The following is a 17,462-nucleotide window of genomic DNA, read 5'->3' as shown; positions in this document are numbered from 1 at the left end:
ATGAGTTTCTTTCTCATTGAAGTAGGTCTAGCACATGTCAAAGTGCTATAAGTGAATCAAAGAGACAAAAGAATTATGTTGAAGACCTTAAGGGCATGTTATATCATGTATAAATATATATTAAAGTCAAAGAGAAAAACCTCCAAGCAATGTCAAGTCTACTCCTATGCAAAGGCACCATCAAGAAGCTCCCTCAAGCATGCTACACCACCATAGAAACTATCCAAAGTCTGCTCAACAAATTGGCATCCAAACATCCCTCAAAGTCGGCCTACAAACAAGGTGACAAGTCGGCCTTCTAATCGTCCTATTTAGAGGGATGGGCCTCTATATATAGAGGTTGTCCACTCCTCTATAACACATAAAAAGGATCTCTGAAATAAGTGAATACAAGGAGCCAAGATTAGAGTGAGACAAGCCAAAGATAAAGAGCCTCTAGTGCAGCAAAGGAGGGAGAAGTCTAAGTGAATATTGAAGGAATGTTTCTAGGGAAAAATGTAATCACACGTGTGAGAAAAGGAGGGCTTTCTATAGACATATCAGCAACAATATACTAGTCCCATACTTCTCATTATTTGGGCTTGAAACTTAAGCCTATAAGGCCTTTCATTGGAGCAGAGAAGAGTCTCTCGCATACGAAGGAGAAAGGAACCAAAAACACCATGAAACTTCCCACACGTGCAAGTTTTAGGGCTACAGTGTTGCCATATCAAGTCTGCAATCTTACATGAAGAAGAAGCTCAATTGGTGAAGTGAAGAAAAAAATCATCCTGTGTGAGTAGGTACACTTAGGATCTAGAAGAAACATCTCTTCTAGAAATATCATAAGAAATATTACCCCCAAGGAGTAGAAGAATGAAGTGCCGTAAGAATGAGGATGAAGTGATGTAAAACAAAGTGTCGGAAGAAGTGTCTGGGAATAAGGTGAAGAAAGAAGGAAGGACTTGACTTGTGCTTGGAGGATACTCTTTTCAGGGGTCTACGGTTTGACATTGATTAATAGAAGCTTCAATAAGAGAAATTCACTCATGGATTTTCCTCTCAAGAGAAGAGAGGTTTTGGCCCTGGCAGAAATCCAACTTCGTGTGTTCTTGTTTTTATGATTTGGTAGAAGTTTGATGAAGTACACACATATGCACTAATAAGGAGAAGAAGAAGAATAAGCTAATAAAGAAAAGTAAAAACAGTCCACAAATTTTTATTAAGTAACAAAGAATCACACTACACTACTTTGCCCTAATATTCTTCAACATGCATGACTTATTAAACCATAGTAGAAAAGTTCTATTTTAAGTTTCAGTAGTTAATGTTTTTGGGACCGGGCCGGGGCTAAGCCCTAACCACCAGTCACCTTACCACCCACGAGGTAGTAGGCAGAAGGTATTTGAGGGCTTGGGATTAGCCTCGGCCCAAGGTTCTACAACTTACCGTGTAACTGAAGGGCAGAGCTTGGTGAATAGATCTAGTGGACAGGTGTAGAGTTTTGGGAACAACCTCGATCACGTTCACTGGATATGAGCCTTAATAGAGTTTGAAAGGCAACTAAGGAAAAAGTGCTTGTTAATGGCCCTCAACCCTTGGGTATTCGACCTTAATATGATGTTGGTAGAGAAGTTCAAGCACCAACAAAAGGATGAATAGGGATAGGCCTAAGCCTTCGTTCCATGCGCACCCACAAGACCAAAACTCCGAGTTTTAGGCACTTATGGAAGGGCACTCCGACAAGGGGGCCAACGTCAGGCCCTTTGGACCATTATATGACCACACACCAAATTTTAACGGCGCTTGTCGGGGATCTTGACTGGCTAGCCCAACCCTTGGACCCATGGCACCCATAATACCACATGCTGGAGAAAAAGGTGCTTAACCGGGGGGGATGAGTGTTAAGGCCCAGCCCTCAACCCTATGTGGCCCATATGGCCGTGATTTTGGGAGTTAAGGGGTCAAAGGACATTTAATCTGTTCGAAAAAATGCACCTTAACTGGTGGGAATCTCATCGATGCAGGGCGAAAATGGTGCTTGGCAGTTCTGGAAAATGCGCAATTCATAGGATGGTTAGCAGGAGAGTGCAATTTGTAGAGCAATGAGCAGAAAAACTTCTCTAGAGCATAACTTCTTCTGTTTTTTTGACAAATTGAGCCCAACAAGAGCCCAGTTAGGTGTTTTTTACTATCCTTGAGCCCTTGGAGACATAATTTTTACATTTTGAGCATTGTAAGTCCATGTAAAAACGAATTTGAGGACTTAATGAAAGAGGCCCAACATTGGAAGTTGGACTAGGAGATGTATCCCAAGAGAGGGGTGAACTCCTTTATCATTTTGTTGTCTTGTGTTTCTGATATGGTATATTTATCTCTTTTTTTTATGTTGTTAACTGAGTTTAAAACCATTAATTTTATGTGCTTTTGCAAAGTGATCCATTACCTAAAAGACATAAAATTTTACTTGCATATTTTCCAATCACCTTCAAGTTTGCATTACAGATCAACAACCATCACTCGATTTTATCTAAAAATTTTGGTTGACTCATCAATGTTATTTAAGCAAAACCATGTCACTTACAATTACCAGTTGGTGGTCCATAAGCTGGAAGACTTTCACTCCTACTCGGGCCTTAGGCCATTAATTTGTTTCCTTACATCTAAGGAATACAAGCTCTTAGCCAAGAAAAAATAGTTTTAAGGCATACTCTAGGCCCAATAAAACCTTTATGGTCCAAACAAATGTTTGAAAAATATATTTTTTAATATACCTATTCAACACCCTAAAAAACCCATGGGGCACTTGGATTGTGGAGAGTTGACAACTCAAAACTTGTGATAGGAAGAGACCCATGGGTTGGATGTGGTGAAGGATTTTGTCTTCTAGTTGATATGATATTGATTTTAAATGACCAGGGCAGGCTCACTCTCAATCATGTCGTTGATCCTCTAAACTCTACAATTTTGTCTTAGCATTAGGTTTCAGGCCAGGTCGTCAATATGCCTCTTGAATATCAAGTTCTCTGAAATAAATTCACGTTGTCCCTAAACATGGCCCATGTTTGAATCAGGGAAGATCAAGTCAACACCCTTTGTTGGATTCACTCGGCTTGGGGTATTTATACTTCAAAAGAAAGATATATTCACATTTGCAAAAATATGTAGCCGAATGAAGAGATCTGGTGGTGGAGGAAAATTTTGAAGTTAAAAATCCCTCCCAAATCTCGCGGGTTCTTGTGGTGTTTGCTTGAACACAAAATTCATTCTTGGGACTATTGTCACTCAATACATTATGAGTTTTCAGTTGATCAAAGTTTCCAAACTGAAGTGAATTTTGAAGCCATCTTCCAGGCCACAAAAGTTCTCAAGGCCAAATCAGACCCTCTCCATTGTAGGTTTTAACCCCGTATAAAAATTACCTGCATACGAATTCTAAAACACATAAAATAAATAATACAAGAGCATAACACATAAAACACATATATAAGAAGATTTTCCCCTGGATCCCAAAATCGGGACTACCAGCTTGATTTTTCATTATGTTCCTTTCAATGTTATAATACATATTCATACATGCCAAAGCATCCAATACCATGAACCAAAAACTATCGTGTCCAAAACCATGGACTGGAAACCATCGCATCCAAAAACATGTGCGAAAATCATGCACAAAACCATTGGTGGGTCCACCCAACCTAACATAGGTTCCAAAACCAAAATTTTCCGGGGCACTGCCCTGGACCCTATAGAGTGGGGTTACTTACACCCCACAAACCCCCTCTGACCCCCCCGCTACGCAATCGGCGCAACGAATGGGGTGCACCACCCCCCTCTAAACCCCCGGTTAACTACGTGGGTTAGTCATGGAAAGAATATAACACAACACAACATCCATTGCATAATTCTCTAAATGATCTTTCCAATGGTATATCGAAGTCTGAAAATGGACTCCTGGATCAGAAGTTAGAGAAGATTAAAGATACCCCTTTCAAGGCCACAAGAAAAAGCAAAAAGGGCTAAGGCTGAGGCTCATTGCAAATCGAAAATCGCAAATCGTGGCTTACTGAAGCAACACCAAAGAGGAAGATATCAAAAGTTGTGATCGGACGATCGCCGATATCACAAATCGCATATCAGCAGGTCTAGTCCATTGGCTTATAGGGCATATTGGCGGGACTAGGATTATCGACGATCGTTAGTGGGCAAGTCCCGCATCCTGCAATCCCACATTTCGGCATCCCGCAATCCTGCAATCTTGCAGTCCTACAGTCCTGCAATCCCACATTCCCGTAATATCACAGTCTCGCGATATCACAGTCCAGCAGTTCCCACAGTCCTGTAGTCCCGCGTTCCCGTGATATCATAACCTCGCAATGCAGGCAAATCGGCGATCAAAGGGCCCAAAGGACCATTCTTAAGGAATTGCGGGGGGTGAAAATGACCAATAGCGCAAAATCGCCGAAAACTAGGCATATAGTGTTAAATCGTTAGGGAAGGCCGAAAATATTTAACAAAGGAAATTGACGGAAAATAAGGATGGGCGGGCCCTCTTCTCTCTCCTCTAGGTGGCCATGTGGCAGAATCCTATTGGTCTTAAGGATCCACGGGGAAACTGACATTAGCATGACGCAACTGTACGGAGGACATGTGGCACGCAGATTTGTCTTTTCCAGGGGTCCTATGGGGGCATTTCTAGGTGACACGTGTCACCACTCAGGAAGTTCCATGTGGCATCGATGATGTCATAAACCCCACAATTGATGATCACACAATTCAAGGCCCTCCTCCACCGTAGTCCCTCTAGGCTTGTGATTTCGTTATGCGGGGGATCCTCCCAGATGCAATATTTTATTTGTCACATCTTATGAAAACTCCACGTCTGGGCAGTTGACCTGCGCTATGGAAAAAAGTGAAGGGGTCTATCTCTCCCATATTGCGATTGCAAGACCCTAGGTGGGCCCGATCCCGTAGATTGGCGATCGCAGGGGTCAAGAGGAAATATAAAGGGAAAATATTGTAAATCAATGATATGTGGGATTTCAGGTAACAAAGGAAAAAGGCCCCGGACAAGAGTCTAAAGGCTCTAGCGCTTTAGGGCTAAGCACCTGGTTCTATCTCCCGATCACATGAAGTAAAAGGGGCTAATTCATAAGGATCCAAGGGAGATCGAAACTCGCCTTTTTCATAATTTAGTGATAAGGGCCAGCGTTGGAGAGTCCTCCATATCACAACATAAGGGAATCACCAGGCATATCAGGGCACCGATAGTGCAGAGTAGGACTTTAAAGGCATGATGGGTCGTAAGTTGTGGATTTTAAGAAAATAGGTGGTGCATTCAAACCTGGCATGACCTGATCCAGAAAGGCCCATTGTGACACGGAACCAGGGTCGGCGTTGATAGGAGTAAAAAAAGGACTAAGTAGCTTGGGAGGATTTAATTATCAGGCATGGCATCCCATACAGAGGGAAGACGAAGTACCACCCAAGGGTCTCTTGTTTCAATGCTGCTACATGAAACTGACGATTCCCACTCCCAGTTTTAAAAGACAAATAATTCAAGCAGTAAAGGCAGAAGAAGCGACAGGAGTCAGCTAAGCAGCACAGGAGGCCATACAAAGAGAGAACTACAACCTAAAGCAGAGGCGATCACAAGGATGGGCAGGAAGATATTTCATTACTAATATGTCTGATTGATTACTTATTTGTTGTCCTTTAATGTGCCTCCCTTCAATGAGGCTATTAATTATGTAATGTTTTTGGGAAATAGAGACATCCCTGGCCGAGACAGCTAGTCAACCTGACAGCTGAGACTCATTCTAAGATATTTTGATGTAATGAATGTTTAATGATCCTCCTTTCCTGATAAATAGGAGGTAGCAAGACTTAACAAAGGTTCAGAAATTATAAATAAAACACTACATATTATTTTAACACTGTATGGCTTTGTAATACAGATCTTTCAAAATATCAAGGAAATGGTGGTGATTCCCCCTTCAAGTATTACAATATGTTATCCCATTGTTAAAACCCATTTTATGTTCATGTCTCTTCTCTGAATTCATGCAATCATAGCTACTAGAAATATTCCAAGCTTCCTCACAGATTCATTTGTATTGATATGTTAATGCAAGTGTCTGTAACTATATCACAGATTCATTTATATCGACATTGTTAATGCATGTTCTTGTATGGATTATTGAAATTATATCTTTAAATCTGTGCTACATTAATCCTAGCATTTAGTCCCTCCTTTATCCATTATATCTACTTGTAACTCAAATAAGTATATAAATTCTTAATGCCTCAAGCTCTATGTGTTAAGTGTACAATTCTTGAAGCCTCATGCTCTATGTGATGAGTTGCTCCTTCTCCTCCTCTCTCATCCACTCTACAAAATATTATTAAGTTGTAAGTCTTTGAAGTAATTAGCCTCCAATTTTTTATGCATATTTATGATATTTGAATATGTGAAGAAGTACAAGAAATTCATGTCTTACTCCTTTAGGTGAATGAACCAACCCATAATATATATCTATATATATATATATATATATATATATATATATATATATATATATATATATATATATATATATATATAGATGAGGTCTCCCTATTACTAAGATTCATTTGAGACATTCCAAATATAGATGTGCCTAGGCACTGGTCTTGTAAGCAATCCAAGGTTGTCTCTGGGAGCTACAACATCTTCTGCCATTGTTGTCGAGGAATGTATTGAAGGATTTCTCCCCTGGGATATGACAAATTGAGCACTCTTTGTGTACGTGCGTGAACTCTGTTTTGATTGCATCCACATCACCTTGGTGACTCCACAACCGCCATTATCATTTATCACCCGGGCTTTTAAAAGGCCTCACACTCACTCAAATACATCTCAATAGAGAGCCCCATTTGTATCTGACCCAGAAAAAATAATTTTCAGGAAAGTTTGGAAAGAGAAAAATTCCCCTGCCTATGCTACCATCTCATCAGCCTTTGCAACCTCCTCATCCGACTCTCAACCCGTTGTTTCTCACTACTCAGCGCTTACTCCTAAGACCCTAACATACCCTCCTACTAGTCTAGCCACTCCAACCACTGTGGTTTTGACTCAAGTTCCTCAGGCAAATCTCAATCCCCCTCCATTAATCCAGATGGCTCTTCTAGATTTTTTACTAAATAAATATGCCCCTCTTAATTCACCTCGGCCCCTGACTGCCATGCCCCAAGACTACCTAAAACTTCTGCCTAGGTTCAATGGGGAAGATGATAACATAGCATAGAGACACATAGAAACATTTTGTGCCTTTGCCGATAACCTGAACGTGGAAAAGTTGGATGTGTCCATGAGACGTTTTGTATAATCCCTCGATGGAGAGGCCAAAAAGTGGTTCAAAGCCCTACCCAATGCCTCCATCACTACCTGTGAGGAACTTGAAAACTCTTTCACATAGAAATGGGGTGAAAAGATAAAATATGAGTACCTCCTCACAGAGTTTAATGCCATAAAGAAAAAGCTGAAAGGGGATACTTCAAGGTTTATCAAAAGTTTTAATAAGCAGTATAATAACCTGCCTAGTGAAATAAATATTTCTCCAGTTGCTACTCGTGTGGCTTTCTTGGGAGCTTTTGAGTCAAACATTAGTTTTACCCTAAGACAAAGGAAGTCTCTCACTTTAGATCAACTTCAGATCGATTCTCTTGAGGTGGAAGCATATCTTACCTCGACGAGGAAGTCAAAGGTAAAGTGGGAACCTACTGAGTATAAAATAGGAAATAACACATACATGCTTGAGAATCTAGACGGTGAATCTCTGGAACTATCAGTAAATGGTTAATTCCTTAAAATCTATTTCCAAAACTAGAGGCTCTTAGCACCTTGCCAGCAAGGCACTGTCCCCAATTGGAGCCAATGTTGTCACTCAGTGCATTATGAATGTTTAGTTAATCAAAATTTCCAAAGAGCAGTGAATTTTGAAGCCATATTACATGCCACAAAAGCGCTCAAGGACAAATTGGACCCTCTCCATTGCATATTTCTCTGAAAAATATTTCCAACGGTATATAGAAGTCTGAAAATGGACTCCTAGATTAGAAGTTAGAGCATATTAAAGATACCCCTTTCAAGGCCACAAAACAAAGGAGAAATGGCTAAGGATCAGGCTCATCGCAAATCAAAAATCGCAAATTGGGGCTTATTGAAGCAGCGCCAAAGAGGAAGACATCAAAATTTGTGATCGACCAATTGTCAATATCACAAATCGGATATCGACGGATCTGGTCCATTGCCTTATCAGGTAGACCAGGTTGATCGGCGATCGGTGGTCGGTAAGTCCTACATCCCGTAATCCTGCAGTCCTGCATCCTGCGGTCCCGCAATCCCATAGTCTCACATCCCGTAATACCTCAATCCCGCAGTCTCGCAGCCCGTGGTCCTACGATTCTGCAATCCCCCAGTCTTGTGATATCACAATCCAGCAGGTCCCATAGTCCCACATTCCCACAACATCACAACCCCGCAATATTAGAAAATTGGAAATCAGAGGGCCCAAAGGACCATTCTTAAGGAATTATGGGGGGGGGGCAATTAACTGATAGCACAAAATTTCTGAACACTAGGCATATAGTGTTAAATCGTCAGGGAAGGCTGAAAATATTTAACAAAGGAAATCGACGCAAAACAAGGACGAGTGAGAACTCTTCTCTCTCCTCCAGGGGACCACGTGGAAGAATTGTATTGGTCCTAAGTGTTAGTGTCTGTCAGTCTTGGCAGTCACCAATGATCAATTGTGCTCTTTCAAATTTGTTGTTACGGTCTTAGGTCAAATTTTTATATTTTCAAATCAGTCCTCAAATAAAAATTTGGCCACTGGTTGGTGTTGGTGTAGGTCATCACTACTCCCTATGTGATTTTTCACTTCCCTAAGCCTCCCAACACATCTAACTACCTTCAAAATCCTCCCCTAAGATTTTCCCATGCCCATTCCTCTCATTTCCTTTACTTTCCCACAAACCCTAGCCTATTGCTACACTTTTGACACTTTCCTAGGATAGGACTGTTTTTTCCACCTTTGCACCCTTTCCCCTCACCCATTCCCTAAAATTTCACTTCCCTTCATTCCTTAACATCTATCCCTACCCCCCTAAATTTTCCCAATAATTTAGGATCCCCCTAACCTCTTCATCTCCCTTCATTCCTAAAACTGCCCCAAAACCTGTGTTTTCCTAAACTAAACCATAATTTTCCTTCCTAGTGAGCTAGGGTTTCACAGTGGATCCAGAGACCAAAACCACTGATCATAGGAAGCATAAAGGATTCCAATTACAAGAGATCTCAAGATTCATAAAGAGCAAGAGAGTGAGCCATCTCCTCCACTAGGTCAAAGGGACATTAAAAACATCATTTGCTGTAGATAGGGATAATTTTGTTTCAAAGTATATTTCTGACCAAATGGAGATGAACTTGACAAAAGTGAAAGAGGTTTTCGTCAATCATAGACCAAGGAAGAAAAACCTCCTTAATTTTTTACACGGGTATCATATATTAGGATATATGGAACCTTCTTGGAGGCATATTTCAAGAAATAAAAAAATTTCAAGTTAATTTCTTCTTTTAGTCATGATTTTGTGGCATGGATTAAGAGAAAATGAAAATGAAATTCCAAAAAATAAGAAAGTTTTTTCTTCAAAACATCCTTATCTAAACAAACCTCTCTCATTTTTTCAAAAATTCGTATGGTTAGATAGATTCGCTCCATCGTTGAGCCCTAGTTTTGTAGAAAACCCAGAAATTTTACATAGTTTTTTGTCCAAAAGGGTAGCGTGCCCCATGCTACGCTTTTGATGGGGAGCTCCAAATGACATTTGGTTTACATATTTTTATTTTTCATCACTTTTAAGTAACTTCTAGCACTTGGGAGCAAACTTTTAGCAGGTTCTGGTAGGTGGAAAAGGCCAAAAACTACTCAAAAATCACCTCTCTATGCTTTTGGAGTACCTCTCGGAGAATTAAGTTTTGGAGGGGTAGGAGTAGCCTTTTACAGTGATTGAGGATTCCATCATGTATTAGACATCCATACCTATATACAAAAAAATTTATATCAGGATTTGGACCTCAGGGAGGCCTCCAAAAGTCACTTTTACCAATTTCGTTACACTTTCTCCCAACACGCTGCACTTTTTTCCTCAATTCGCTACGCTTTTGCCTGAAACTCCTATTTCTGTGTTTTATCAGCTAGATTCAAGTTATCATGATATAATTACTTGACTTTGATGAAATTATGATGTAATTAAAGGTAAATAATATTGTTAGGTTGTTTTCATGTAAACTTAGGCCTCATTTATGAGAGAAGTTCAATCAAAGTTTAAATGGAGGATTTGTTTTAACCTCCCCAGATGTTAGGGTTTTGTTGAACACCTCATGTAATCAGTTCCTAAAGTGAAGGATTCGACCCTGAGACAGGGGAGAATGGTTTTGTTCTATATGTATCTAGTTTTCAGTCATAGAACAGGTTGGACATCAGTGAGTAGAACTCTTGGAGCTTGTACTTCATCACTTTTGCAGAAATTCAAAGGACAGTTGCAACTATTATTCAGGAATTCTTGTGTTGTGAGTTTGTGATACTTTTTTCTCTCTGTTATATTTTAATATGAATGATAAGTCCATCTTCTTTCCATCCCTATGCTTTTCAGTGATTTTCCTAAGAGGCTTTAAACAAAATTCTTAGTTTTAAGCTTTATTTTGTTAGGAACTCCATGTTTATGTCACTTGTCTTCTGATAAATGAGTTCATGCTTGCCATCCTCATTTTGATCTCTTCTTTTCCACCCTACAAAGCATTGACAAAACCCTAAATTATCACAAAAGCATACCTACCCTACTCCTTTATATCTCTTGCAGCTGAGACCTTTGATTTTTTGACCTAGTTACCTCATTATCACTCCTGATCGAACAAAACCATAAAATTTTCAAAACCCTAGAGCTAAAAACATCTAGCCTAACATCTTTTCCCATTCCAATCATAATTGGATGTGAATTCATAGAGATATCCCTCTCTAGTTTAGCAGGGCTAGCTGTTGAATCCTAAGTGGTTTGAGGTTACCTCCTTCGATCTCCCTTCTCAACCTTGGGATATTGTGGAGGATAACATTAAGGATCCACGGGGTAGATGACATCAACATGACCTGGAAGTAAAGAGGACACATGGCACGCAGATTCGTCTTTTATAGGGGTCCTATGGGGGCATTTCTGGGTGAAATGTGTCACCACTCAGGAAGTTCCACGTGGCACCGATGACATCATAAACCTCGCAATCGACGATCACACAATTCAAGGCCCTCCTCCATAGTAGTCCCTCCAGGCTTGCGATTGTAATATGCCGGAGATCCTCGCGGATGCGATATTTTATTTGTCACATCTTATGAAAACTTCCCCTCTGGATAGTCGGCCTATGCTATGGAAAAAGGTGAAGAAGTCTATCTCTCATATTGCAAATTAAGAGACACCAAGTGGACCTGATCCCACAGATCGGCAAAAACAGGGGTAAAGAGGAAATATAAAGGGAAAACATTGTAATCGTTGGTATGCGGGATTTCAGGTAACAAATGAAAAATTTCCTGAACAAGAGTCTAAAGGTTCTAGCGCCTTAGGGCTAAGAACTTGGTTCTAGCCGCTAGTCACATGAAGTAAAATGGGCTAATTTATAAGGAGCCAAGGGAGATCGAAACTCGCCTATTTCATGATGTTTTAGTGATAAGGGTCGACACTCGAAAGTCCTCCATATTACGACATAAGTGCATAACCAGGCATATCAGGGTGCCGATAGTGCAGAGCAGGACTTTAAAGGCGTGATGGGTTGGCAGTTGTGGCTTTTAAGAAAATAGGTGGTGCATTCAAAATTGACATGGGCTGATCCAGAAAGGCCCATTGTGACACGGAACCAAGGTTAGTGTTGACAGGAGTGAGAAAAGGACTTAGTAGCTCGGGAGGATTTAATTATCAGGCATGGCACCCCATATAGAGGGAAGACGAAAAATCGCCCAAGGGTCTTTTGTTTTAGTACTGCTACATGAAACTGATGGTGCCCATTCCCATCTTTAAAAGATGAATAGTTCAATTAGTAAAGGTAGAAGCGATGGAAATCGACTAAGCAACACAGGAGGCCATACAAAGAGTGAACTGCAACCTGAAGCAGAGGTGATCACAGGGATGGGCGTGAACATATTTCATTTACTTTTCCATCTAATTGTTTACTTATTTGTTGTCTTGTAATGCGCCTCCCTTCAATGAGGAAATTAATTATCTAATGTTTTCGGGCCATAGAGCCATCCATAGACGAGACAGTTAGTCAACCTGACTCAGCCTAAGATATTTTGATGTAATGAATGTTCAACGCTCCTCCTCTCCTGATAAATAGGAGGAAGCGATACTTAACAAAGGTTCAGAAATTCTAAAGAAAACACTCCATGTTATTTTCAGATTGTATGGCTTTGTAATACAGATATTTTAGAATATCAAGGAAATGGTGGTGATTCCCCATTTAAGTATTACAGTATATAATCCCTCTGTTATCATGTTTCTTCTCTTAATTCATGCAATCATAGTTGCTAGAAATATTCCAAGCTTCCTCACAGATCCATTTGTATCGATATGTTAATGCAAGTGCTTGTAACTATATCACATATTCATTTGTATCAACATTTATAATGCATGTTCCTGTATGGATTATTGAAATTATATCTTTAAATCTACAGTACATGAATCATATCATTCAGTCCCTCCTTTATCCATTATATCTACTTGTAACTCAAATAAGTATAGAAATTCTTAATGCCTCAAACTCTATGTTTTAAGTGTACAATTCTTGAAGCCTTATGCTCTATGTGATGAGTTTCTCCTTCTCCTTATCCTCTCTCATCCGCTCTACAAAAGATTATTAAGTTGTAATTCCTTGAACTACTCTGCCTCCACTATTTTATGCATATTTCTGAGATTTGTATATGTGAAGAAGTACCAGAAATTCATGTCTTAGTCCTTTAGGTGAATGAACCAAAACATATATATATATATATATATATATATATATATATAGAGAGAGAGAGAGAGAGAGAGAGAGAGATAAACTATATGCGAGGTCTTCCTATTACTGAGAATCATTTGAGACACTCCAAATCTAGATTTTCCCAAGCACTGGTCTTGTAAGCAATCCAAGGTTGTCTCTGGGAGCTACAATAGGGACCATCTCCAACATCACAGTATGCACAGTCCAGGTTGGTGTGCTCTTTGTAAAACACGGTTGAATCTATTGATCATTTATTTATTTCCTACCCCTTCTCAGAAGTTTTATAGAATATTGTTAGAGACAAGATGGGAGTTATCATGAATTGGAATGGTGCATCTCTTAGGGAGGTCGGGAAGGAATGGTGGTATCTCATCAATCCCAAAAAATTGAGAAAACTGCCACCCCTTGTATGTTGGGGATTATGGAATTCCATAAATAAAGCCATTTCAAGGAGAGAGCTTTGGTCCCAGACATGATGACAGCTAAGGTGGCAACAGAGTTTGACCTCCTCCCTGCCGAAGAAAATCCTCAAGCCCCTCATATTGTGGTAGCAAAACAAGTGGACAGAGGCATCCATTAGGCTTTCTTTGATGGTGTAGCTTTAGAATATGATTATTGAGGAGGGTCTATCCTCTATCTCCTGGAACATCACTCTTATAAAATTAAGAGCAGTCTTGGAAGGGGTACAAACAATTATGTGAAGTTACTCAACCTTAAGCTTCTTCTCCTTTTTTACATAAAAAAATGTGTCCTTTCATCGCAGATCTTCGGCGATTCCATGATTGTTGGAAACTAGTGATTCCATGATTGTTGTAAACTAGTTCAATGAAGTGTAGTGATGTCATATTCACACTTTATGTCCAATTCTTGAGGAATTCTTAAATATGAAATAACGTTTTAATTATATTTTTTGTTAACGTATTTACAGGGAAAGGAACAGTACAACAAAGGTGCTCTTAAGGCAGGTGCTGCTCAAGCTTTTGTAGCATCAAAAATAAACAAATAGATAAATCAAGATACATAAGTTTATTTTCACAGACCCTTCAATTAAGGCCTCCAGTGTTATTTTGTCTCTTTTACCATGCTCTTGGAATTCTACAGTTGATGCTTTTCAGCAACTTATTTTTATTCGGCTTACAGTTTCTTCAGTTGATCTTTTTTAAATATGTTATGTACTCATGTGTATGCCTCTAGATATGCTAAAGAGGCTTGATTTTGGACTTTATCAATGTAGCTTTTTTGAGTGCTTTATGCACACATAACATGTTTTTTCCTCAAAAACAAAAATTGTTATTTCAAGAAATTCCCCCTGGATTCTAGCAAATTAGACTAGAAAATATGTTGAAGAAGCTTCCAAAGCATAGAGCAGATGACTATGGTGTTAATTAAATCCTAGGCTAACTAATAGATGAAATGGATTTTTGGCCAAAATATGGTCATAAACGTTTCAGTAAGATTGTGATTTTTTATTGTTTAAAATATGCATTTCAATGCATAAATGGATTCAACGGCCTAAAAACCCCCAAAGCGCTCTATCTTTCCAAAATTTTTTTTTTAACAAAGTCGGATACTTTATATTATAAAACAAACAACATTACATAGTTCTATTACATCCGGGAAATTTGTCTGAAGAGTGAGGATCAAAAGTGGGTACGCAGACCCATATTCCTCCTTGCTTCTTTTGATTTAAACAGAAACTAAAACAAAGACGACTGTATTGTCTAACAAAAGAGCCTCCTATCCAGCAGTATTTGCAATGCATTCCTTATGGGAAGTGACTGAATCGTCCGGATTCCGGACACTTGCCTTGGTTGATGCTTCCGCTTGGTAGCTCTGGGTGAGAGAGCGAATGTGTTCCATGGCTGCCTCCAAATGGCTGCAGCGCTCCTGCAGTGCTTCAATCTCACTCTTTCTTTTGTCCAATTTTCTCCTCTTAGAATTCCTATCAGAGTGATAGTCATCTTGCAGCTCTTTCAGCTGCTTGGTCAGGCTATTAATCATTATGGTATGGGCTTTACACATAGTGCACTCCTTATTATTGAAAAGATTGTCATAAAAGTTGCTAGGTTGAGCCTACTCAGCTGGAGGATGATGTTGATCTGCCATACTTTCGCACAGAGGGTCGAAACAGTGAGGGGCTATGGACGGGATTAAAGAGAGAGCGGAGGAGAAAATGCTGGAGTGATGAATACAAGAGGAACGGTGCGCCCAGCTTAAGGAGCCGTGAGTGATCTTCAGGGATAGGCCTGAATCTCTTCTGAAGTGCAAAGACAGAGGGACAAGATTTTGGATATCAGTGGAAAGAGTATTAGAGGCTGTGAGCGGGATTATGAATGAGATGAAGAGGAGGGCGCTGGACTGTTGAAATCGAAGGGAGAGTTGCAATAATCTCAGGGGGCCGAGGGTGATCTTCAGGGATATGCCTGAGTCGCTGCTGCACTGCATAAATAGAGAGATTAGCGTGTATAAACCAGAAAAGAGAGTAACTAAGTTTACCAAAAGCGCCTTGAGATTCTCTTCTTCCTGATGAGAGATGAGTCCTTCCACGATACGCCTTTGTTGCCGGAGTCGAGCTGCGGACAAGAAAACTGAGCTGTGCTATTGCTTGAAGCTCGACTGCAATATATAATGATCTGATGGAACCACATATGCTCGAATCCGCACCTAGGGGTTCTGTTCTTGGGAGGGGGGAGGTCAGCTGATTTGATATGGCTGCTGGCTTGGCTTGTGCGAAGGGGAAAATCACAATCCCAGACCCTGAAAAAGACTGCGCTGGTCAGGTGGAGAATCCCGAAGGGATATGGGTCAATGATGGAGTTCAGATATTGGGGACACTTAGGATTTCGGTAGTACCAGATAGTGCAGGAGGGAGAACTGGGCCTAAAACGAGGAAGAATATACCTGTGGTGGCTGTGGTTTTTGGAGGGGGCATCGGGGGAAGCCCGCTTAGGGAATATCTTTCCTGTATACTCTGTCATTCTCCTTGACTTCACATATTTGCCTTTTTGAAGCCTTTTTTGCTTGATTGTCTGCCTCCTCGTTGTTTGTTCTGAGAATGTGTTTGAATGTGACATTGCCAAGAGACCTAATGTTTCCCATAATCCTCGCTTTGATGTTGTTTAAAGCTGTTTGTCTGAATTCCTTCCCTGTGGTCAAGGCTGCAATGATGATTGCGGAATCTCCTAGAATTAGTAGATTTCTCAGACCGTAGTTCTTGGCAATGGAGGTCCCAAGAAGAAGGCTGTAAGCCTCTGCCCTGTTATTTGTCATGATGCCCAACCCCCATTCGAAGGTGACTATGGTCCTCCCCTGACAGTCTTTGATAACTCCACCTGCTCCCGCTTGACCTGGGTTGTTCTTTGAGGCCCCGTCAAAGTGGAGAGTAGGGCGATTTTGGCTATGGATCCAGCTTTTGACTTCTTCTTTAGTTCCTCTTAATTTCCAGTCCATGTTCCTCCTCCCTGTATTTCCTTTCTTCTGATGTCCTCTCCCTAGTTTGAACTTGCTGATCCACTCTTTGACTCTTGTGTCTGATTGCTCCCCTTCTACCTGGTAATTGCCATTTGCCTCAATGGTCTCGGTGATTAGAGCCATCGTTTTGGTGAGAACGCTGGAAATGCTTGGTTGTTTACCCTTGAAGATGTACTTATTTCTGGCCAACCAAATTTGCCAACAGAGGTTAGCGGGGATGCTTCTCCATATCCTTTTGACTAGACCTTTACATTTGCCAGAATCAGGTAGATTATTTCCCCATTGCTTCTGAAGGGTAGTGATCTGATTGGGGAGGGCGTTGATGCTCAGGGTGTGTGTGATAATTTTCCAGCAAGCTTTAGTAAAAGAGCAGTCGATGAAGAGGTGGTTAGTGCTTTCTTCTGCATCCTTGCACATACAGCAAATTGAAGGGCCTTGAATGCCTTTCTTCCTAAGGTTCTCAGCTGTGAGAATTTTACAGTGTAGAAGGGTCCAATTAAAGAACCTTACCTTTGGAATACACTCAGATCTCCAAACAGCCCTCTGGAGCGGCCAATTGTTGATTGTTGAGGCGTTTTGCAGAGCTTTGTAGCCTTCTCTTACCGTGTAGTTGCCCCCACTAGGGTCCCAGACAAAGTTGTCTTCCTCCATTCTGTTTGTAGGGGCAGAACCAGTTAGAGACATCTTGAGTTCTTCCCAAAGGTTCTTCAGGTCATCAGGGAGGGGGAGAGGTCTCCAGCCAGACCAAAAGTCCTGATCCCAAAGGGAGATGTCATAAAGAGTTTTGATCTTTGCCTCTACCATCCACCGTTGTAGAGGCCTGAAGTCGATGCGAGCTGCCCTTGTCTCCGAGCCCATTATCCTGTCCTCCCATATGTTGGTATCCTTACCATTCCCCGGAGCTTTTGAAATGCTTGAAGTGAAGTAGGGAAGTGTCTTTTTGATCAGC

This window comes from Pinus tabuliformis, chromosome 9, assembly GCF_031772625.1.
Source record: "Pinus tabuliformis cultivar Carrire ecotype Pingquan chromosome 9, CPIR1, whole genome shotgun sequence".
Classification (NCBI taxonomy): Eukaryota; Viridiplantae; Streptophyta; class Pinopsida; order Pinales; family Pinaceae; genus Pinus; species Pinus tabuliformis.
Note: the sequence above shows the minus strand (reverse complement) of the source record.